Source organism: Malus sylvestris, chromosome 14, assembly GCF_916048215.2.
Source record: "Malus sylvestris chromosome 14, drMalSylv7.2, whole genome shotgun sequence".
Classification (NCBI taxonomy): Eukaryota; Viridiplantae; Streptophyta; class Magnoliopsida; order Rosales; family Rosaceae; genus Malus; species Malus sylvestris.
Window position 1 is genome coordinate 21532944 of NC_062273.1, and position 24984 is coordinate 21557927.

The following is a 24984-nucleotide window of genomic DNA, read 5'->3' on the forward strand; positions in this document are numbered from 1 at the left end:
TTGGAGTGGCCAATGGAGGGGTAGAGTGAGTGTTATTTAAGATCTGATTTCTCATCACAATTCAGCAAACAATAATAATGAGTGTCATGACCTCACAAAATCTCAAAGATTAATGTGTATCTAAATGAACAAGATTAAATTCTCAATTTTATAATACATTATCTTATGATTAGCAAGACCATTATGCCACATATTAGGATGCAAACTATCCAATTTTGTCACCCACTTCTTTCTCCTATTTGCATACTTTTTAAATTATAATAAAGTTAATCTTTTTCTATTTATATAAACTAAACAAAAGTTAAATTAATCAAATGATCCAAATTACATAGAACTTTGGAAGTTATCTACAAATGAATATTTAAACTAATTAATTCCCAACTGACCCCATTGAGCTTTCATGTATATCTCAAATCCATATCCTTCTAACTCAAGTCATCAATTTTAGGGTTTGCTTTTGTATATGATCAGGGGCTGCCCTAAGAATTTAGGGGCTATGTGCTAAATTTAGATGGAGACCCTTTGTTGATGCACAAAATCGGAGGGGACTTTGGTACAACAGAAAGTGTTAAGTTTGTGATCTTCGCTAGATTGCTCCGGTCACTAGTATGGATGAGTATGTAAATGGATAGAGATAGGGAAGCAAACACAAGATGTACGTGGTTTACCCAGATTGGCTACATCCACGGAGTAGAGGAGTTCTCATTAATTGTGAAGGGTTTACACAAGTACATAGGTTCAAGCTCTCCTTTAGTGAGTACAAGTGAATGATTTAGTACAAATGACATTTGGAAATATTGTGAGAGAATGATCTCTATTTATAGAAGAGAGTTTCTAGTTTCATTCTAACATTGACACGTGTCATGTTGTGATTGGCTTTTGATGTTGACACGTGTCGCGCTATGATTGGTTTCTGATGTCGACATGTGTCGCACTGTGATTGGCCTCCTGGTTTGAGGGAAACTCTTTTGGGTCCTTGATAGTATAACGTTGACCGGTGCTCAGTAGTTTCGGGATTGGTCAACTATGGTACAAACAGTGCTCCCCTAAGTTCCCGAGTGAGGGAAGCTCCTCGGTTGGGGACTTGCAAGATCCAAGCCATTGAGTAATCATGAAACTTCTAAGTACCGAAGTGTGGTATCATTTTCACTTGCCTTATCTGTCTCATATGTAGATGTGGTATCTTCTCTGTAAGTACTTTTTCTCCATCCAGGGATGGTATCTTTAATCGATGAAGATGCACAAGGTAATGTATCAATTTCACTTGAAGCTTACTTGTAGTTTCGGGCTTGGTCAAGTGCGATACAAAACCCTATAGTAGGAGTCCCCCAAGTCGTCGAGCTAGGAGATTTGCCGAAAGAGGTAACAGACAAGGTAAGCAATCAGACTTCCAAGCAAGCAACCTGGATGGGAGGTTCGACCTCGACTTCCGGTTGATTGTTCTCCTTCTCCTTGTGTCGTAAACAGCAACAAGAATAAGGAGAAGCAAATGGAGAAGAGATGATATGAGATACTTTTGTTTTTGAAGAAGTAACTTTCCACAGGCTTATTCTTGAACTGAGCTGGAGGGTTTTCTGGTTTCCTCCAGAGTATAAGGCCGACTCAAGAATTTGAGGGTCAAAACAAGTCCATCAAATCTAAAGTACGTTCGACCCTGATGATATGGGATACTTTTTCTTTTGACAAAGTAGTGGATGTATCGGCACGTGTTCTGTTACGCTTGTCTCCATATGCTTCATTGTATCCTTCTCACTTGCCCTATCTGTTCCACAGGCAGATGTGGTATTGTCTCTGGAAGCATAAGATGTTGAAGATGAGTACTCGAGAGCAATGCCAGGTAAGTAATCAGGCAAGGGGTTCCAGGCACCCAGTTCCTGACTAGAAGCCTGATTCCAAGTGCTGACTGATTGCTCTATTTCTCCTTGTCTTACAGGTAAGAATAAGGCCAAAAGAAAAGACAAGGAAAAGCATGATATGGGATACTCTTACTTTTAACCCTGATGATATGAGATACTCTTGCTCTGGTGTGGCTGGTTTGCATAGGTATTATTGGAAGGGAAGAAAACTGAGTATTTTGAGAGGCTTCGTTGGGAGTGCCCTCTCAGATATGAGGAAGGGTTGAGCATTTTTGCAAGTCTGCCTGTCCATGGAGGATTGAGGTCAACATATATAGAAGTCTCCTTAACAACAAGTAGTAATGCTATTCCTTTACCCTTCTTTGTCATAGTAATGTAGTGGGAGCTGCAAGCTTCACATGTTTTAACTTTGTCAGAGCACTTTGAAAAAGTGGTATGTGGTATCCAGAAAGCTAATGTTAAGTGTGAAGATTGCAGACAAGCTTTATCCAAGGAAATCTGGCTCTCGAAGTTCGGAGAGCGATGCCTCTTCGATTTTCGAACAAGCAATCATGTCGGGGATCTGGCTCTCGAGATTCGGAGAACAGTGCCTCTTCGATTTTTGAGAAAGCAATCCTATTAGAAGTCTGGCTCTTGAGATTCGAAGAGCGGTGCCTCTTCGATTTTTGAGAAAGTAATCCTATTGGGAGTCTGGCTCTCGAGATTCGGAGGGCGGTGCCTCTTCGATTTTTGAGCAAGTAATAATGCTATTCCTTTACCCTTTTTAGTCATAGCAATGTAATGGGAGCTGCAAGCTTCACGTGTTTTAACTTTGTCAGAGCACTTTGAAAAAGTGGTATGTGGTATCTGGAAAGCTGATATTGCGTGTGAAGATGGCAGACAAGCTTTATCCAAGGAAATCTGGCCCTCGAAGTTCGGAGAGCGATGCCTCTTCGGTTTCCGAACAAGCAATCCTGTCAGGGATCTGGCTCTCGAGATTCGGAGAACGGTACCTTTTCGATTTTTGAGAAAGCAATCCTATTGGGAGTCTGGCTCTTGAGATTTGGAGAGCGGTGCCTCTTCGATTTTTGAGAAAGTAATCATGTTGGGAGTCTGGCTCTCGAGATTCGGAAGGCGGTGCCTTTTCAATTTTTAAGTAAGTAATAATGTTATTCCTTTACCCTTCTTGGTCATAGCAATGTAGTGGGAGCTGCAAGCTTCACATGTTTTAACTTTGTCAGAGCGCTTTGAAAAAGTGGTCCGTGGTATCTGGAAAGCTAATGTTGCATGTGAAGATTACAGACAAGCTTTATCTAAGGAAATCTGGCTCTCGAAGTTCGGAGAGCGGTGCCTCTTCGATTTTCAAACAAGTAATCCTGTCGGGGATCTGGCTCTCGAGATTTGGAGAACGATGCCTTTTTGATTTTTGAGAAAGCAATCCTATTGGGAGTCTGACTCTTGAGATTTGGAAAGCAGTGTCTCTTCGATTTTTGAGAAAGTAATCCTGTTGAGAGTCTGGCTCTCGAGATTCAGATAGTGGTTCCTCTTCGATTTTTGAGCAAGTAATCTTGTTGTGAGTGTTTTCTCGAATGTGAGTAAAGAATAGGTATTTTTGCCAGTCTGCCTTGCCACGGAGCACGGAGGTTGACACATATTGGGACTTTTTAGTTATCAAGCAGTGGTGTTGTTCCTTTACCCTTGTGGGTAATAGTAGGGTAGCTAGACCTCCAAAATTTATGTGTCTAAACTTTGTCAGAGATCTTTGGCAAAGTTATCTGTGGTACCCGATGAGCTAATGTTGCGTGTGGAAAGTGGTGCCTCTTCGAAATCCAGAGAGTGGTGCCTCTTCGAAATCCAGAGAGTGGTGCTACTTCGATTTTTGAATCAACGGCCATGTTGCCCTTTCTTTTATAAGGGCACAAATTGTGTGCAAGGAGTACATTCAGAGAGTTATTACTTGTAGTAATTTTCCCCTTACTTCAGAGATTTATTGCACCTAATTTCTCCTTCATCATTTCTGATAATGTCTGGCCCATCCGACCGTCGTTTTGACTTGAACTTTGGTGAAGAGGCAGCCATGCCTTTTCAAGACAACATATGGTGCCCATCCTTCTTATCCCCTACTGGTCATCTTACCGTTGGGGACTCTGTGATGAAGAATGATATGACCGCTGCGGTGGTGGCCAGGAACCTTCTCACTCCCAAAGATAACAGACTACTTTCCAAACGGTCTGATGAGTTAGCTGTTAAAGATTTTCTGGCTCTCAGTGTTCAGTGTGCAAGTTCTGTGTCTAATATGGCCCAACGCTTATTTGCTCGAACCCGCCAAGTTAAATCATTGGCAGCTGAAGTTATAAGTCTCAAACAGGATATCAGAAGGCTCAAGCATGAGAATAAACAGTTGCACAGGCTCACACATGACTATGCTACAAACATGAAGATGAAGCTCGACCAGCTGCAGGAATCTGATGGTCAGATTTTACTTGATTATCAAAGGTTTGTGGGTTTGTTCCAAAGGCATTTATTGCCTTCGTCTTCTAGGGCTACACCGCGTAATGAAGCTCCAAATTATCAACCTTCGGTGCCTCCTCCTTCTAGGGTTCTGCTTAGTACTGAGGCTCCGAATAATCACCCTCAGGTGTCTCCTCGATCTGGTACACTGCCGACTGCTGAGACTTCTCCTGAGCAACCTTTGTGAAGGTTCCCTCTTGTTTGTTTATTTTGATTCATGTATATGTACATATTTGTAACTTATCAGAGATATCAATAAACAAGCTTTGCTTCATTTCAACGTATTGTGTTAAATACACCAAGGCCTTATTCACTAAGTTCTTTGAATTTTTCCTTTTGTTGAAGTTTTGTGAATGAAACATGTAGGTTGAGGTAGTGCTCCCTTAATTTCCCGAGTGAGGAAACTTCTCGTTTGGAGACTTGAATCACTGAGTGGTCGTGAGACTTCTGAGTATGAAGGTGCAGTAGCATATGGTAGAAGTCCTCCAAGTCTCCGGTCGAAGGAGTTGACGAATGAGGCATTTCCTTTCTAAGTGGTAGCCCAAAATCCTTCTTCATATATATTTGTTATGAAAGTTGCTAGGCCCAAAGAAGAGAAGGCCTAGGCAATTTTTTTTTTTTTTTTCGAAATTTTTTATTTTTTTATTTTTTTTCTTTGAATTTTTGAATTTCCAAAAAAAAAAATTTATATATATATATTTATATTTTTAAAGCTTTGTAGGTGAAGCTTTGGTGTTGAAGCTTTGTAGGTGAAGCTTTGAGGTTGAAGCTTTGTTGGGCACCATGAATTGATTTTGCTTCACACTATCTTGATCAAGATAGTGTGAAGCTTTTGTAGGTGAAGTTTTTGTAGGTGAAGCTTTTGTGTTGAAGGTTTCTGATGTCGACACGTGTCGCACTGTGATTGGCCTCCTAGTTTGAGGGAATCTCTTCTGGGTCCTTGACAGTATAACGTTGACCGGTGCTCAGTAGTTTCGGGATTGGTCAAGTATGGTATAAACACCCTTCATCTTTTTTAATACTGTATTTTCTTTGTTATTTTTTTTCAATTTGTATCTATAAAATTTAAATACTACAAATTAGAGTACCACTTTGAGTGGACAAGAGTGTTTTTTGTGTTGAAATGCCTTCAATTCGAAATATGTTGAATGATTTTTTGTGTAAAACTTATCAACTTTTTAAGTTAATAAATTTGCAAAACTTAAAAATAGCAAAATAGTTCCACAATGACTCCACTTTGTATCGTTTGACAAAAAAAATGATGAAGCAATTTTCCCATTGAGCTTCATGTACATATTTTTTCGTATGTCTGCAAACCTTATCATATTAATCACGTGAAATTGACGAGAGATTAAGAAAAATAATTAAGAGTAATGATTATGATAAGGTGGAGATCATGGTGGGTTATGCATAAGACAATCATATCACAGTAAAATCCATTGCCTAAAAATTACTGTGCTTCAGTAAACTAATCCGTGTGCTTTTAGCCTTTTTCGGTTGCAGCTGCGTGCAGTGGACGAGTAAAACCGGACCCCATGTGGCTTTTTTGTTATGAAATGAAAAGCAAAAGCAGTGGATAACCTGATAAAGGCGGAGCTTCAGCTTGTAAACAAACAGAAACAACTGAGTGTTTGTTTTGGTGCTATTAGGGCACAGAGAGATGCCTCCATGTAATTTCAAGAGATGTCGACATTTCTGTAGCCCCATCTCATCTTTGATTCCTTGGATGCTTGGTATTCAAAAGATTAAATGTCGAGTCACTTTATTTCTGAAGGCAACATCTATTATTTTATAATGGGTAATATGAGAGAGATTATATTTATTTAACGAAAAGCTCCTCGTACTGTTCACTTTAACGAAAAACCACATTTTTACACTAAAAAGTCAATCCTGATACTATTCACTTTACCCTTTATTTTGTCCTTATCATTAAAACTCAAAGTTTTCAAGTCCTTTTCATTAGTTTTCTTTATTTTTAAAGCATATTTTGTAAATCATATGACGTGGTTATAGATTATTGAATTACTAGTTAAGTTTTGATTAATTTACGTTTTTCTTATTGGTGAGGTGACACATCGCATGATTTGTAAATATTGTCTAAAAAGTTGGTCTAACTAGAATTATTCTGTTACAATACATCCATAAAATGCTTTGATGTAGCACCAAAATAATAGCTTTATAACATTGATGTAGACTAGTCACGACAGCCTAAGCCTGAGGCAAATTTTATTAGCGTTTGCTACGTGCATAGATAATTTCTAACTGTTGATATAAATGATAATTTTTTCTAGTCATGATGGACAAGTAATGCATGAGTTGCCTTGCCAAGTGGATGAGTTGCCTTGCCAAGTGCAGGAGAAATGTAACGTTTTCATGCATTGTAGAATCCTCTTGCATTAGCTCTCTAATATCAATCACATGCACGCAAACGACTAACTGTAACATACCTCAGCATTTGTTAGCAAGCCAACACCAGGATGCATTAGACATACGTTGTCATTGTTAACCAACGTACCCCAAATTGTAACCAATTTTGGAAGAAGCTCAAGGGTACACTAGGCCACAAAGAGTAAATGAGTTTATGTATGGGCTTGGAAGGACGGCGCTTATTTGGACCCACACAGTCGGGTAATACAGTTCACATCCTGTGGCTGTGGGCTTTCCAAGTAGGCCACACACACACTTCGAACTTTCTTCATCACCAACCTGCAAAACCAACTAATAAAACACACAAAACAAAAGAAAACAAAGCCAACTGAGAATTATTTTAGTGCGGTTGCGTGCTTCGAAGGTAACTTCAGAACATAAGTAATAAGGAGATTGGGATAACATTCAATGTGTTTGGTTGAGGCTGCTTTCACTTTCAGCTTTAGCCCATGTCTGTACATGCTATGCTAGGGCATCAGTTTTTCGTTTTTTATGTGATGGCAGGAAATAGACATGCAGATAGTGCTCATGTGTGACTCAGCCTATCTGGCTGGCGAGTGTCTAGGTCACGTGCTCCGTTTGCCCGCACACATTAAAAGACCACCCACTTCATATAATTTGTTTACGCCGCTGCTGACCTATGATCCTCACACTGTGTCCGTTACTGTAGTGTGGCAGTTGCACGAAATACTCTATCTTAATTGCCGAAAATGATGGTTCATAGTTAGTACAAGAGGATGCGTGTATAGCACGTAAAAATATGTTCCTATATTATTATACAGTTTGCTTAAATAAATACGGAGTTCGACAATTATTTAAAATGTTAAAAGTTCTTTTTACAAAAAAAATTATTTTCTTCGTGCTTAAATGACATGCTATATTGTTAAAAAAAAATTGACACGCTGTAATATTTGTATAATAAATGAATTTTATATGTAATATTAATCAACATGCGAAAATGCATGCATTCAACTTGAAGATAATAGCATATTATACACTCATGTACATATTTTTTAAGTAGCCTCAAAAACTTGAAAAGTATCTACATAAGCGTATAACACGTGTACAGTACATTTTGAAATAAAGTGTACAAAAAATGAAAATATTATGTAGTGTGTGTGTGTGTGTGTGTATATATACATGTACGTAAAATATATGTATATTATATACAATGGAAGATCCATGAAATATTATTAGGAGGTCAGTAAAATAGCGCACATAGATCGCAATTTTTTTTTAACATAAATATCGTCATTTCATCTAGTATTGATAAGCTTGAAGTCATTTGAAAATGCATACTGCACACATATTAATACCAGATTTGCTTGGGTAACTAACATGTTCCAAGGTTACTGCTATATGAATGCTTGACAAAGGAATACACTAACAAATTGATTGATATCATTGTATCCCATTAATATGTTTGTCCAAGAATGATGATGTTTTGTTCATTCTCTAAGATTACCATTTCATTTACTTTGCATTTTTGGATAGTCTTTTACTTGTTTTTTATTTCTACAATTATAATTACAACCAACAAACAAGTCAAAGGTAAATAATATTAGGACTAGACTGTAAAAGAGTAGCACATCTCTAAGGCATTTTATCAAGCAATTGGATGACATATATAAAGAGCAACTCCAACCTTCAAAGAGGCAGCACCCAAATCATCCATGGAGATTCACCAGAATTCAGAGGGTTAGCTGACCCCCCTGCTCCTAAGTTGATCTGCCCCTGATTATGTACGTATTTCAATGATTATCCCACCAGTTTGAGGCAGGCAAATCCTACCCAAGAATTCCTCGTAATTATTTGGGTGGCCAAAGTATGACTCAGCTGCCTTCCATTTGCATATATTTTTGTGCCTTTTTTTCTGTATTTATGCATGTGTTGGGATTTGGCTTTTGAACCAAGATGAACACGGTGCTCAGATTTTGATACGAAAGGGAGTCATCAACCGTGCAAATGCAATCATAGATCTTTAGTTACAATGCCGTGGCCACCAGGGTAGTTAGATGGTTATGACCTAAGATTGCGATGCGAATTACTTTATCGTTAAATACTCTATCATGTTATATTGTTAGACCAAGAAATTATAAGTCATTAATCGAGATAATTCTCGTAACAATATATATTGAGTCCGATAAGATAATATTAGGATAGGAAAATGGTTTTCGTGTTGTGAAATAGGGAACTCTTAGGTGAAAAATTAAGGACTTGGGATAGAAATTCTTGTGTACGATGCTGTTATATATGACAATAGACTCAAGGTAACGAGGAAAAATATGAGTTTCGGCAGGACCAAATACAAGAGATCCCCTTGCTTTTGTGAAGAGTACCAAACGATTGGCATGGTCAAAGTGTCCGAACTCGAATGGGCCTGTGACCCAATTTTAAAGCCCAATGGACCGGTCTCCCTTGTTCAACCGAATCAGTTTGGACAATGCCCGATACAACAACTGACGTGGGTTGGAATTGGAGGGACTGAGAAGCCACCCTCGAAATGGCGGCAGCGGCATCATCACCGTCGTCATCGCCAGTACGGTGGTGGAGGACGGCGTTTCTAACAGTGAGGGACAAAACCCTAACAACTCCTTTACGCACTCCAATCCCCGAACTCCTCCATCATTCCATCTTCTCCCATTCCCATACTCTCCTCTCCGCCGCCCCCGACCTCCCTCCTCAGGAAGTCACCTCCGATTTGCTCTTCGTCATGGAGCTCGTCACCGCGAAGCCTCACAGCGGAGAAGACCTTACTCCGACCTTCACTCACATAACTCACTTGGTATGTATACGACTGAGAATTTGCCTTTGCTCCTCTGCTTCTTCGTTTTCTTTGAAAATTTTGAAAATTTTAGTCGTTTGATTCAGATCCATGACATCTCCCATCGCATTCCTCTCGTAATCAATTCAGCTTCGTGGACTCTCCTCCTCGACTTCGTCAACAAAATGCTTCGCTATTTCATCGGCTCTTCGTCGTTCACGCAGGTTATGGAAGCTCTACAGACTCTAAGGTAAGCTCAAGCTCATCTGGTTTTCGGTTCGATTTTTGGAAAACGCGTTCTGCTTGTGAATTCGATTGTAATTTGTAAAACTCGTTATCTTTAGGCGTGTTATGAGCACGTATCAGAGGAAACGCTCGATGGCGGAGGAGGTTCTGCTGGTGAAGTTCCTGCTGCGAATCATTGAGAGCTCTCACGCAGAGTTGAGCTGCTTTTCAAACTCGATTCTCAACCAAAGCTCGGTTCTTGAAGTTGGGAAGAGAATGCCGGTCCCTCGATATGGAAGCTTATGGGAAATTCAGACACTTGCGTTTACTATGGTTGGAGAGGCAATCTCCCGAGTTGGCTCATACTTTCCATTGGACATCTGGAGATAACGATTGAGGTCGCGATACTATATTTTTAGCTTGTAGTTCTCTGTGTGTGTGTATATATATGTGATGCTGATAAGGTTTTGCTATGAACTAGTGATGGATGGCTTGGTAGCTAAAAGCCAGCTTATGGAAGACGCTTTTATGTCCAGGTATTCCAACAATCTCTACTATGCTTGCTTCGGCATATTATAAATGAATTTGTCACCTTTATATATTATTGCCAATGGTACGTGACTTGAATCCAAACCCCAGCATACCTGTTCAGTAATTGGTCAAAAAGAAAAGGAACCTAGTTTAGCAAGCCTTAAGCTGGGTTTGGAAGATTCTAAAAAGACCAATTGTACTCCATATAGGCCTCCACACCTGCGCCAAGGGGACAATTCAAATATGAAGCAGAGTGAAGCTCGGGGTTCTCAAAGTTTATCAGATCATGAATCTTCCGCGAATGAGTTTGCATTGTCAGATTCAGATTACGGTGACAGTGATGGATCAATTAAAGACACTGACAACATTCAGAAATCAAAAGTCCGAGTAGCTGCCATTGTTTGTATACAGGTAAGTTTTGCAATTTTTTGGTTCGTATCCTTTTCCTAATGTCAAAGTTATTAAAGTTGGAGTAGCTGCCATTGTTGTTTGTTGTCTTTTAGTATTCTCTCCTTTTTGTCTCAATGTCAATAATGGGCTACAGAATAGGATGTGCCCTGTCCTAGGATCTCACCTCCTAAAGATCTTTGATCTCTTATCTTTCTTAAAGGGGGAAGATATTATTTGACATCACGGTATCCGATTGTATCTTGGGCTGTAATCTAACTAGAAGAAAAAGCTCGGTATTAAGTGATTAATGTTGCTATGTAAGGTTAAGCAATGACCAATGCATATTATGTAAGACTCGGAAACGTCAAAGGAATGAAGAATTGTTGTAGAAAAAGGTTCATTTGGACCCAATAATTTCCTTGAACCTTTCATCTCTCCACATTAATCTTAGTGATTCGATTGAAGCAGTGGACAATATGACAATGAATTCTTTTACTGTTTGCACACTTACCTTCTTTTCTTTGTTAATTTGGTGAAGGATCTTTGTCAAGCTGATTCCAAATCATTTACTAGCCAATGGACGCTGCTTTTGCCAACCAGTGATGTACTGCGACCAAGGTAAAGCATCCCGCTTTCTCCTACTTCCGAATAGTTAATTTCATAAACTTGATCCTCTATCACCGAACTCACTTCTTCCTGTTATGTTCTGAATTACAGGAAATATGAAGCAACACTAATGACATGCTTGCTATTTGATCCTTATCTAAAGGTGTCATTAACTGTTGTTATTAGATTTAGTCACCACACTTGCTTATGGTGAATTACTTGACACCTGGACCCTGTTGTTTTTGTAAAATATCTTTGCACTTGTGCTATGATTCATGGGAATTCGTTTTCTCATTTTCACAACTTTGAAACATACTCTCATGGTTATATAATAATTTATGTTCAGTGGTGCTTCTAGCTGACGTGTGCTCCTCTATGGTGGCTAGGCACGGGTTGCTTCTGCATCAACCCTGGAAGCAATGTTGGATGGCCCATCTTCTGTGTTTCTCCAGGTAGCAGAGTTCAAGGAATCTTCTAAACGTGGATCTTTCAAAGCGCTTTCAAGTTCCCTTGGACATATACTAATGCAGCTTCATACAGGTATGTGAAAGCCACTACGCTGCACAAATTCAAACTTTTGCTGCAATTATTTATTACTTTTCAAGTAACTTACGTTACAATATTTATGATGTATATGGTGTAGGTATTTTATACTTAATTCAATGTGAAACTCATAGTAGATTGATGGCATCCCTGCTCAAGATTCTCATGCTTTTGAGATCATCTACACCGTATGTGTTCTCCCCCAAACTTTTGAAATTGTTAATGATTTGCTTCTTTTGTTTGGTTTCGTTTAAATGTGATTTAGTGTTTAAACCAATTTTTCTTTGTATGTGATGCAGAATGCATCTCCTAATTCTACTTGGATTAGCTTTCCTTTTATTAGTTTTCCTATTTTAGTTAAGAATTCCCCGTTGTTAAAGGATTTCTTATTAGTTAAATTGCTTTCCTAATTTTTCAAAGTTTGTCTCTATAAATAGAGCAGATTGTAATCTTTTAATTTAATTTTGATGAATGAAAAATCTCCTTACTAGAACTCCCTGATTTCTTCCCCTTTCCCTTCGTCTCCTCGACCCCTAATTCGTCTCCTCGATCTTTTACTTCTTCTCGGTCCCGTCACACCCTTGTTCACCCTAATACTACCGCAGTTCTACATCAATTTGGTATCAGAGCCTACAATCCCTTTCGTTGGCGTTTGATCCCTGCCATGGCACCCCAAACCGTGGCCAACCTTGCAGAACAATGTCATACGTTCCAAAACAAAGTCACGGACGATATCGCGGGCATAGAAACCCAACTCTCTAAACTCAGCACTGACCTCAAAGAAGAGTTGGTACAGGCTCACGCCCATCGTTCAACGACGGACCTTGCCATCACTAAACTTCAAAACTCCGTTCAGTTACTTATCAACCACTTTCGGGTTGAACACGCTGCAACTTCGTCTTCCTCCACAGTGATCCCAAGCTCGTCTACGCCACCACCAACAAGTGGCCTTTTGCCCACTCCACCGGTGGATCCTAAATTAAAGGCAGTGTCCTACGGAATGCCGCTTAGCTCCATTGGGTCTATGCCGCCACTCCATTATACTCAACACACAATAGGTCCTCCTCCAGTGACTCCTCAGGCTCTAAACCTCCCACCCGCTCCACATGATCAGTACCCTCCTCCACCTCGCCAGTTTGACAACGAGATCATCCGCCACATCAAACCTATCGCTCCTACTTTTGATGGTCGTGGGGATCCTACGATGTTTCTTGATTGGATCCAAGCCCTGGAAGATTATTTTGCTTGGTATGATTTGACGGATGCTTATAAACTACGCATTGGTAAGATGACATTACAGGGAGCCGCTAGACAATATTGGAATTCCGTGGAGGAGCAACTATACCAACTGGGACAACAGCCTGTGACTCTTTGGGACGAGATGAAATTCAAGCTTCGCGAACAATATCTTCCTACATTTTATCGCCATCAATTGTATGATCAGTTATGGACCCTTTCACAAGGAAGTTTTACCGTTACAGAATTCCACGCTCGTTTTATTGAACACAAAATACGTGCGGGGCTTCGTGAAGAACCCGACATCACCATGTCTCGTTTTATTCATGGTCTTCGGGACGATATCAAGCGTGAAGTCCGTCGGTTCCGTCCGTATACTTTGGAAGATGCATATTGCCATGCATTGGAAGCTGAAACCTTTTTGCGGCCACAACGTAGGTACACCGGGACTCCCGGGTATCCTTCCACTTCTGCTCCAAACCGCAGTAATCCAAGCTCCAAATATGGCATCACTGGTCCACCTGCTCCCACGGTACCTGCCACAGAGAAGGGACCAGCCCTATCCACGGCTACTCACCTCGAATGCTATCGTTGCCATGCTAAGGGCCACATCGCCTCCCGTTGCCCCCACAGAACTTTAAATATTAGCTCCAACACTGAGGACCCTCGTGTGGACGAGTATGTGGAGCCCCTTGAACCTATTTATGATCCCGACCTTGATAATTGTTGTGAGGAAGAAGCATTGCAACAACTGAGTGTTATGCGTTGTATTTATTCAGCATCTACACCTCCACCTCCTGATTCATGGAAACGCACAAGTATCTTCCAGACTTATGTCCCTTGCGGTACCACTCGATGCCAGCTAGTTATTGATGGGGGAAGTACGCTGAATGTTATTTCTAAAGCTGCCGTCGATCGTCTTCACCTTCAGGCCGAACCACATCCCCATCCTTTTCAAGTCGGCTGGGTAGATAAAACTAGGTTACCTGTTACTGAAAGATGTCTTGTTCCTCTTCAATTGGGTCCCTGTCACGAGAAACTTTATTGTGATATCCTACCTATGAGTGTTGCACATGTGCTACTAGGCCGGCCTTGGCTTTATGACCGTAACGTCAAAAGTTGCGGCCGAGAGAACACCTATACTTTCCAACATGAAGGGAAAAACATAACACTCAAGCCTTCCAACCCAGCCATCAAACCAATTAAGGAGGTTCAACCGACACTGCCCTTAAACGGGAAGGCTTCGGAGCATCGTTTAAGTATCTTATCACCTGTAGATTTTACACATGAACTACAAGACACGGGTGTGGTCTTTGCTCTCTTGCTTAAACCGGTCTCCAAATGTACCCCCACTCCATTTGCCGAACCCATACGGCAGCTACTCACGGAATTCTCTGATGTTATACCTGAGGACTTACCAGATGAACTACCTCCAGCACGAGAGATTCAGCATGCCATCGACCTTGTTCCTGGTTCACAACTTCCTAACCTTCCCCATTATCGTATGAACCCACCTGAGCGAGCGGAATTAAATCGACAAATCCAGGGGTTGCTGGCTAAGGGTTTTATTCGTCATAGTTTAAGTCCTTGTGCTGTTCCAGTTCTCCTTACACCAAAAAAAGATGGCTCCTGGCGAATGTGTGTGGATAGTCGCGCCATAAATAAAATTACAGTTAAGTATCGTTTCCCAATACCGCGACTTGAGGATATGTTGGATGATTTGGCTGGTTCCCAATGGTTTTCTAAGATAGATCTTCGCAGTGGTTACCATCAAATCCGAATTCGTGAAGGAGATGAGTGGAAAACCGCGTTTAAAACCCCTGATGGTTTATATGAGTGGCTTGTTATGCCCTTTGGCATGTCCAATGCACCTAGCACGTTTATGAGGGTGATGACTCATGTGTTACGGCCCTATATTGGCAAATTTCTGGTGGTTTATTTTGATGACATCCTTGTATACAGCCACTCTCGAGAAGAACATCTCAAACATCTTCACTCGCTCTTCTTTACATTACAAGCGGAAAAACTATATGCTAACTTACCCAAATGTTCGTTTCTTCAACCGCAAGTTCTATTTTTGGGGTTCAATATTTCTGCAGCTGGGGTTAGCACCGATCCCACTAAAGTGGAGGCTATTACTCGTTGGCCAACACCTACGACATTAACAGAGGCACGCAGCTTTCATGGTCTCGCCTCTTTTTATCGCCGATTTATTCCCGGGTTCAGTACTATTATGGCACCAATAACTGATTGCATGAAACAAGGAGCGTTTCTTTGGACCCCTGCAGCTGCCACGGCCTTTACAATTTTGAAGCAAAAGATGAGTCAAGCACCTGTTCTTCGACATCCTGATTTGACTAAAGTCTTTGAAGTGGCATGCGACGCTTCCGGAGTCGGAATTGGTGGCGTGCTTAGCCAAGAAGGACATCCAGTAGCCTACTTTAGTGAGAAACTTAATGCAGCAAAGCAACGTTATTCTACTTATGACAAGGAGTTTTATGCTGTGGTACAGGCCCTTCGGTATTGGCAATATTACCTATTGCCAAACGAATTTGTGCTATATTCCGATCATCAAGCTTTGAAATATCTCCACTCTCAACGCACCATCAGCAGTCGACATGTCAAGTGGTCCGAATATCTACAGATCTTTACGTTTGTTTTACGACACCGTCCAGGCATTGACAATAAGGCAGCTGATGCCCTTAGTCGCGTGGCTACTATTTTGCACACAATGACAGTTGAGGTCACTGGGTTTGATCGTATTAAGGCGGAGTATTCGTCGTGTCCAGATTTTGGAATTATTTTCCATGAAGTTTCCAACGGTAACCGTCGTGAGTATGTGGACTTTATTACAAGGGATGGGTTCTTGTTTCGGAAAACCCAATTATGCATTCCTCGTACTTCTCTTCGTGAATTCCTTATTTGGGAACTACATGGTGGTGGTTTGGCTGGACATTTTGGTAAAGATAAAACCATTGCCTTGATGGAAGATCGTTTCTATTGGCCGTCGTTAAAACGTGATGTTGCTCGGCTCCTCTCCCAATGCCGCACATGCCAGCTAGCTAAAGCTCGCAAACGTAACACAGGTCTGTATACCCCTCTACCAATCCCTCATGCTCCTTGGAAGGATATTAGTATGGATTTTGTGCTTGGTTTACCTAAGACTAGTCGCGGCCATGACTCTATCTTTGTCGTAGTTGATCGCTTTTCTAAAATGGCGCATTTTCTACCTTGTGCCAAAAATACCGATGCTTCTCATGTGGCCAAATTATTTTTTAAGGAAGTAGTTCGTTTGCATGGCCTCCCTGTCTCTATTGTTTCTGATCGTGATGTCAAATTTGTTAGTTATTTTTGGAAAACCTTGTGGAAGCTTTTCGGGACTACTTTGAAGTTTTCCTCCGCTTTCCATCCCCAAACGGATGGACAAACGGAGGTGGTTAATCGCAGTCTTGGAAATTTACTTCGCTGTTTAGTTGGGGATAAGCCTGGTAATTGGGATCTCTTGTTGCCTGTGGCTGAGTTTGCTTATAACAACTCAGTTAATCGAAGCACCGGTAAAAGTCCTTTTGAGGTTGTTCATGGGTTTTCTCCCCGATCACCTGTGGATCTAGTTGCTCTTCCTATGGCTGCCCGCGCCTCCAACTCTGCTACGTCGTTTGCTGAACATATTAGACAACTGCATGATGACGTCCGTCGGCAAATAGCCATGCACACCGACAGTTATCAACTGGCCGCCAATGCTCATCGTCGTCACCAGGAGTTTCAGCACGGGGATTTTGTTATGGTGCGGATCTGTCCTGAGCGTTTTCCTAAGCAATCTTTTAAAAAGCTTCATGCTCGTTCGATGGGTCCTTATCGTGTCCTTAGGAAGCTTGGGTCCAATGCTTACTTGATTGAGTTACCTGCCACGATGCAGATCAGTCCCATTTTTAATGTCTCTGACTTATCTCCTTATCGGGGAACCTTTTCTCCACCTCTGTCGATGGATGTTGCTCAGAGTTCCATTCCTCCTATGGCACCACGACTTCCGTCCACTATTTCTGCCCCTACAGAGCAGATTGCTGACGTTTTGGATCATGAAGTTGTGACTTCGTCTACTGGAGGATCAACCCGTTATCTGGTTCGTTGGGTGGGAAAGCCTGCTACTGAGGATACTTGGATTACAGAAGCTGAATTTCGCGAGTTGGATTCCAGTCTTTTGCACCATTATCAGGATGCTCTTCAGGATCTTGATTTGGCAGCATCCCGTCCTCCTATCATCCATACTTACAAACGTCGTCGTTGTCCTTAATATTGGCTTACTCGCCTGTGTCGAGTTCTTTTCAGTAGGGGAGAGTGATGCAGAATGCATCTCCTAATTCTACTTGGATTAGCTTTCCTTTTATTAGTTTTCCTATTTTAGTTAAGAATTCCCCGTTGTTAAAGGATTTCTTATTAGTTAAATTGCTTTCCTAATTTTTCAAAGTTTGTCTCTATAAATAGAGCAGATTGTAATCTTTTAATTTAATTTTGATGAATGAAAAATCTCCTTACTAGAACTCCCTGATTTCTTCCCCTTTCCCTTCGTCTCCTCGACCCCTAATTCGTCTCCTCGATCTTTTACTTCTTCTCGGTCCCGTCACACCCTTGTTCACCCTAATACTACCGCAGTTCTACATCAGTATGTTTCACTTAAGATGTATTCAGATTCCAAAACCTCAAGTTAGAACTATTCAGTGTGTACTTTTCATAATTCAATTCTAAAATTGGGCAATTTGGCTCACAGCTTTAGTAGCATTTTAATTTGCCTTTATTGGCCTTTTTTGAGTTTGAATCTTTCCCTTACCAACTTCCCTTACTTTTGTGTAGGAGATACGTAAAACCTTGATTATTCCAAAGAATATTCTTTTATTTATTGCAATGAGGATAGGAAAAGTGGCGTGTTTTTTTACTGATATTTTTTAATAGCATTTTTTTAATTTATTTTTAAACACTTTGTATACACAACAGAACGATGCATGATGTTACTCCCTACTCATTTTTGAGGAAAATCTTGTATAATTATATTTCCTATCAATGATCATTTTACAAATATTCAAGAATGCCTGGAGAGTTGATGCCAACAGTTTTTACATCTCTACAAGAAAGGATGAAAAATGGGTTTACATTCAAAAGTGGTCACACTGGTCTGCTGGTTAGTTGTCCTTTTCTCCTTTTAATTTTCAGGTAAAGAGTAATATCTGCATTGCCTGCTTTTCTTCACTGTTTTATCTTATACTATTTTATCTTGTTGAATAGGCTTCTTCTATTAGTTGCTTGACAACTGCTCTGAATATCTCACCTTCTTCACTGCAAGTTAAAGAAATGGTTCTGGTAGAGATATCGAATGGTAGGCTTAATTTTGGTAGCATAAACTGATAAACTTTACTGGTGCTCATGTTTGCTAATTCTTAAGCTACACACCATCCTATTGAAATTCGTCAAACTTTTTCTAATTTTTTTTGTTCCTTTCTCCAGATTTTGTTGAGGCTACAAAGAAGTCAGGTGTTCTCTCTATGCTATTCCGATTTTCAGAACAAGTTAGCAACCCAACGATATGCTTTGAGGCTCTTCAGGTAATTGATTTCTGATAATCAGGTTTTACAGCAGTGCTGATTCTTTTCTGGACAAGCATGTAGCATGCCATCAACTGTTATGAAAATGCTTGTGGTTTTACTATTAGTGTCTTTCTTTTCTGTGCGCTTTTTTCTTTTCTTAAAAGCATGTGGTGATTATATCTAAGGCTTATATTATTTCTTGTAGGCGCTTAGGCTGTGTCCCACAATTACCCAAGCATAATGTTCTGCTGTTGGGAACGAATTTCCACCATTGTTTATGGCGTTTTGAGGGCAGCTACTCATGAAGTGCCTACAGGATCTTGGAAGGGAAATACTGGAAATTTTGTCGGATTTATTGGGGAAAAGGTCATTACAGCTACTATTAAAGTAAGTATCCTTTAATATCTGCTATTTTTCCTCTCCAAAAGAGTAAATAAATACTTTGTTCTTCTTTGAGTTTGTTTTACATTAGAAATGAGCGAGACCTTCTTACAGAGCGGTATTTTTAGGCCATATTCATATAATTGATTTTTTCCCTTTACGGACATATATATAGGGAATTGTTATTAGCACTCCGAAAATCTCATTTCACACTCCAAACTTTCTATAATTAGAAAAATACACTTGTGAGGAGTGTAGAATGAGATTTTTGGAGTGCTAATAACAGTTCCCTATATATATATATATATATATATAATGATCGTTGATGTCAATTATCAGGTTCTGGACGAATGTCTACATGCAATATCAGGATTTAAAGGAACTGAAGACCCTTTAGATGATAAGTTACTTGATGCTCCATTTATTTCGGACTGCGTAAGGATGAAGAAAGTTTCATCGGCGCCATTGTATGAACCAGAGAACTCAGAAAATACAATAGATGAACCCACATCATGTCAATCTGGAACGGAGCAGTGGTGTGAGGCAATTGAGAAGCACATGCCTCTGATTCTGCACCATACTTCTGCAGTGGTTAGTTAATAATGATATAAACAATTGACTTTTCCGAGATTTATCTTTTTGTGTTTTTTATGTACTGTTCTGAACTTTTTATTTTTCCTTGAAGGTGAGAGCAGCATCAGTTACATGTTTTGCTGGTATAACCTCTTCTGTATACTTCTCATTCCCAAAGGAAAAACAAGACTTCATTCTTTCTTCTTGTGTATGTTTTCTTGTAACTAATTACTGGTGTTATACCTTAACCTCTTTGTATATGTAAATGGAATAGAAATTAGAAAGCTTTTTTCTTATCAGTTATATCTACAAAATATTTTTAGGTTCGTGCTGCCGTAAATGATGTGCCTTCAGTTAGGTCAGCTGCTTGTCGAGCCCTTGGAGTCATATCAATGTTTCCTCAAGTTTCTCAAAGGTGATCCTGACATGTTTTTGAATGGAATTGAATGATTTCTCAGAGTTCTTATTATCTGTTATTGACTTGATCCTCTATAAATTTTATGCTTTGTTCAAGAATCTAGGACAGAAATTCATTAAGAACTCAAATTATATTGTGCATAGATCCTTGATGAGTTTGTTCATGCTGTGGAGATTAACACACGTGATCCCCTGGTCTCGGTATTTTTCTATTTATCTAGTTTTAGGTTGGTTTCATTTTATTTCATAATCAGTCAAAACCGTCTGTATAATTCTTATTTCAGGTGTGAATAACTGCTTCTTGGGCTGTGGCGAACATTTGTGATTCTATCCGTCATTGTATTGATGATTTTTCCTTGAAACAATCTGGAGGTCAGCTTAATTTAGAAGAGCGAAATCAATTGTATTTCTACTGCATCATTGTCTTTTCAAACTACTAATCTTCTTTCTTTTGTTCTTTTTTTTCACTTTCTATATAGGCTATCCCGAAATCTCTAAATTATTCATATTATTAACCGAGTGTGCTTTGTGTCTGACCAAGGATGGAGACAAGGTATGTTAATAACCAAGTCATTTCCTTTTATATATGTTGATTGAATAGTATATTAATAAGCCAAGTCATCAATATCAGTTGGATGTAAAGAATTCATAGATAGGAAATGATTATGGTTCTTCTAGTTTTATGCGAAACTATTTTTGCTTTAATTCATTGACTATCTGCTCATTTCTAGTCATCAATAATATATGTGTATCTTACAGCTCTGAATATTTTCTTCTTTCTATTAGGTTAAATCAAATGCTGTAAGGGCTCTGGGGAATCTTTCAAGATCTATCAAATATAGAAGCGGTAGTGACAGGACAGTAGACAATAATGGATCGACAATAAAGAGCACTAAACCTTACAAAATACCATCAAGCAATTACAGGGAAGGAAGTCAAAGAGATGTGTCACTGTCATGCCATCCAGCTTCTTTGGGAGATTCACGTTGGCTTGAGCAAGTCATTCAGGCATTGATTTCTTGTGTTACAACTGGTAATGTTAAGGTATCATGCTTACAGTCCTAACTTGCTGGAATTTTCTTTTCTAATTTGAATGGCATGGATGAGATTGTATCCTCATTATCTTCTGTTATCGACCCAAATTTACTGTGCATCTAACAGGTCCAATGGAATGTTTGTCATGCTTTGAGCAACCTATTTCTGAATGAAACATTAAGATTGCAAGACATGGATTGGTATAGTTTTGAATCTTGTGTTGGCATGGATACAATGTTTCTTTTTCCTGTTTGAAATCAATTTATTTATGTATGAGGTTGAAATGCCGCCCAATAACTTACTAGTGTTTTTCTCTGCATGGTTCTAAAGTATGAAAGTAAGCTCTATAAATCATTACAAAAAAAAAAAAAGCTAACTATGCATTGTTTTCTGACAGGGCTTCATCTATGTGTAGTATTCTTCTACTGCTATTGCACGATTCTTCCAACTTTAAGATCAGGATTCAAGCTGCTTCTGCTTTGGTGCCAGCATCAATCCTTGGTATGTAGTTAAATTTACTCTTGTTCCTGTGTCATGGTTGCCTTGGTAACTCCACAATGCTATATCAGCTATCAGTCTTCACCAAAGTTCGATTTTTTACTACTATCGGTTCAATTGGTTGATTGCATCTTTTGATTGCATTCTCAAATGAAGAATATATTGCTCGTTGTGTTTTGTATGAGATTTTTTTTAACCATTCCTTCATATAATCTGGAAACTAAAAGAGAAGCCTATTGATTTGTTGTAGATTATGGAGAATCCTTCCCAAATATCATCCAGGGTTTGGTCCATATATTAGAGAATCAAGGTTCAGACCGGATTGCATCACCGTCAAATTTCAAATATAGGGTTGCACTTGAAAACCAGGTACATAATGCACCTGAGCAGTTATGTATTCATATTGGGTGAAACCGTGCATTATGGTTTAGTGTGCATGCGTTTGAGGTATATGATGTGTTTAATAGCTTTTTCTTCTGCTTGGTTCAGTTGACCTCAACCGTGTTGCATGTTCTTATCCTCACTTCAAGTTCAGATCATGAACCCGTCAAAGATTTCCTTGTAAAAGTAAGTATTCTTACATGTAGCTTGAATTGACTTGGTCTATATAGTGTTTGTGGTTACTCAGGCACAAGTTTTATTGTAGAAAGGGATTTTATCATGGCATACATATTTGTTACCTTAGATCATTTTCACGAAGTGACCAAGTGAACCGTAATAACAATTTTTACCTTGGAGATAAAGAAAATGGTCATGTTTTCATGTTTGCTGAATAGATGTCCATACTCTTTAAAAGAATTTGCTGACTACCTGCATCCAATTGGGGTTTTTATCTGGTGTCTGTGTTTGTGCAAACTGCAAACATTGATAATTTGAAACATTAAGGCGTAATATGTGTTTTCTTTCTCGGACTTATTTTTCTTCCTGCGGATACAGAAAGCTTCATTCCTTGAAGACTGGTTCAAGGCCCTTTGCTTGTTACTAGGAGAGACAAGAAGTAGTCAAGGTGAACTTGAAGATAATAAATCCATCAGGAATCCAAAGAAAGAGATTGGGACGCTAATCCAATTGTACAATAGCAGGAAGCATCATGCAATTGAGCAGAAATTCGAGAAGTTAGCGAATAGCAGTGAGTTCTCAGTTGACCTTCATATTCCTGCTGTACATACCAACCCTGTGATCAAGTTCCTTGCACAGCCACATGCTGTACCGGAAAAATGCTGCCATTTGAAGGCAACATTTTCACGGGGACACGGGATCTCGGAGATGCACTGGCAGCATACGGAGGACTCTTAGAGGATCATATGAGATTGGTTTTTGTTGTGCTTGTTTCTTGGCATGGAATGGAAGGGGAGGGGGCGTTGAGGGGGAGCGAAAGATGCAGTCGCACAGGGCTCCAAATTTTAAGAGGCCCTAAATTTTTGCCATCTAATATTATGTATTATGTTCAATATTTAAAAATAATTTTTGTTAGCACTTTAAAATCTCATTGTGCAGTGCTTAAAAGAGTTATTTTTTTTAAATCTAAATATAAAAATGTGGAGTGCAATGAGATATTTTGGGTATCAATAGTAACATCCTAAAAGGATATTTTTCAACTTCATTATATAATAATGTTGTATATTAGTTTTGAAGTTTTTTCTTCATGTTTGTTTGTTGAAGATTGAAATGCTTTCAATCATTTAGTGAAGTTATATTTGAACTGTTCCAAAAATCTCTGCTTAGAGCCGCCTAGGCGCTAGGCAGCTGGTCACCATCCCAATTAATGCCTAAGCATTTGAAAATTAAGAAATGACGTTTAGACCTGCTGAGACACCTGCCTAGACTGCCCAGAGCCGCCTAGACACCTGCTTAGGTTGCGACTTAAATAGAAAATAAATAACTTTTCTTTTGCATTTTATTATTTCCAATAAATTATAAGAGACTTATTGAACACTTAAAAAAACACACATTATATGTTTGCTCTCTATATTTTCATTATGTTCAAATACTTCATAATATATATGTCATTCTATTTCTAGTTTATGATGAAATTATATATTTTTTAAGTATAAACAGACACTTATTTACACAAAATACAATAGATTTACTTAAATCCACCTAGCCGCCTAGGCGCTAGACCCCATCCCACCGTCCGACTAACGCCTAGCGTCTTTTAAAACCTTGTATATTTGTAGCTTTTTTTACTTATTATTAATGACATTTGTGAACTTGCAATAAGTGAGTGCTATAGTTTGTTTTGATTTAAGTGATTGTTTTCTAGCATCAATACATTGTCATACTTTTCTAAAACTATCTTAGAGAGGGGCCCTTTTATAAATTTCGCACAAGGCCCCCGAAATTTCAAAGTAAAGCCATGTTTTAATGTTAGGTAAATTATACAAAACTACATCAACTATTGGTCTCATGACACTATCATACCTCATCTTTAGAATTTGATCCAATGTTATACATTCTGTTAGCTTGACCGTGAATTTCTCAATTAAATGCTCACGTGGCTTGATTCGGAACCTATTTTTTATTAAAAAATAAATAAAATATTAAAAATATTAATTTATCCTTATAAAAAAATAAAGGGACACTTTGGATGCAGTCCCTAGCTATCAAAATTCTTTGATTGAAACCTTGTTAGTTTTTAGTTTTTTATTGAGGTCCCTGACATTAATGTAATAATGTAAGTTACTATATTTTTTTAATTAAAAATTAAAATTTGTAATTTGTAATTGTTTATATTAATGAGATTTTAAATAAAACCCATAATTTATGGGATTAAAAATAATAAAATATAAATTATACTCTCTATTATATTGTGTGTGTGTGTGTGTGTATATATACATATATGTATGGGTACATTAACCAAAATTAACAAAAAAAGTTATTGTACCAAAACATGGATACATTCTCAAATCAACGAAAAAGAATGTACACATATAAGTTTAAACATGGATTAAAAAATTTGAATGGATTTTATATTAAAAAAAGGATACATTTTACATATAACAAATTGATATATTTGAGAATGGGTACATTTAAGATTAAAAAATTGAAAAATTATATGAATGGGTACATTTAAGATTAAAAAATTGAGAATCTTTTTATATATAAAAAAAAAACTAATAGGTACAAAATTAATTTAATTTAATTTTTTATTATTTTGGAAATGTTTGAATTGAAAATTAATTAGAAGATTAATAGAGGTGTGAATATTAAACCCTAAATTAATTACTAATTTTTATATTAAAAAATTATATAATAAACAAGTAAATTCATTATCACATTAATGCTAGGGACTTAAATCAAAATTTAAGAACTAATAAGGTCTTAGTCAATGAACAGTAAAAACTAGGGACGGATACTAATTTTTCCAAAAATAAATAAATAAATAAACCCCAAACACCTATCTTCCCTGACCCCTTCCCCACCCACGCCGAGGTCT

The 24984-nt window shown here is 38.7% G+C and overlaps 1 pseudogene; it reads left to right on the forward strand.

The window, feature by feature from the left end:
- The first annotated feature begins 9218 nt into the window (after nucleotides 1-9218).
- LOC126599937 (uncharacterized) lies at nucleotides 9219-23182 on the forward strand (annotated as a pseudogene).
- The last annotated feature ends 1802 nt before the right edge of the window (nucleotides 23183-24984 follow it).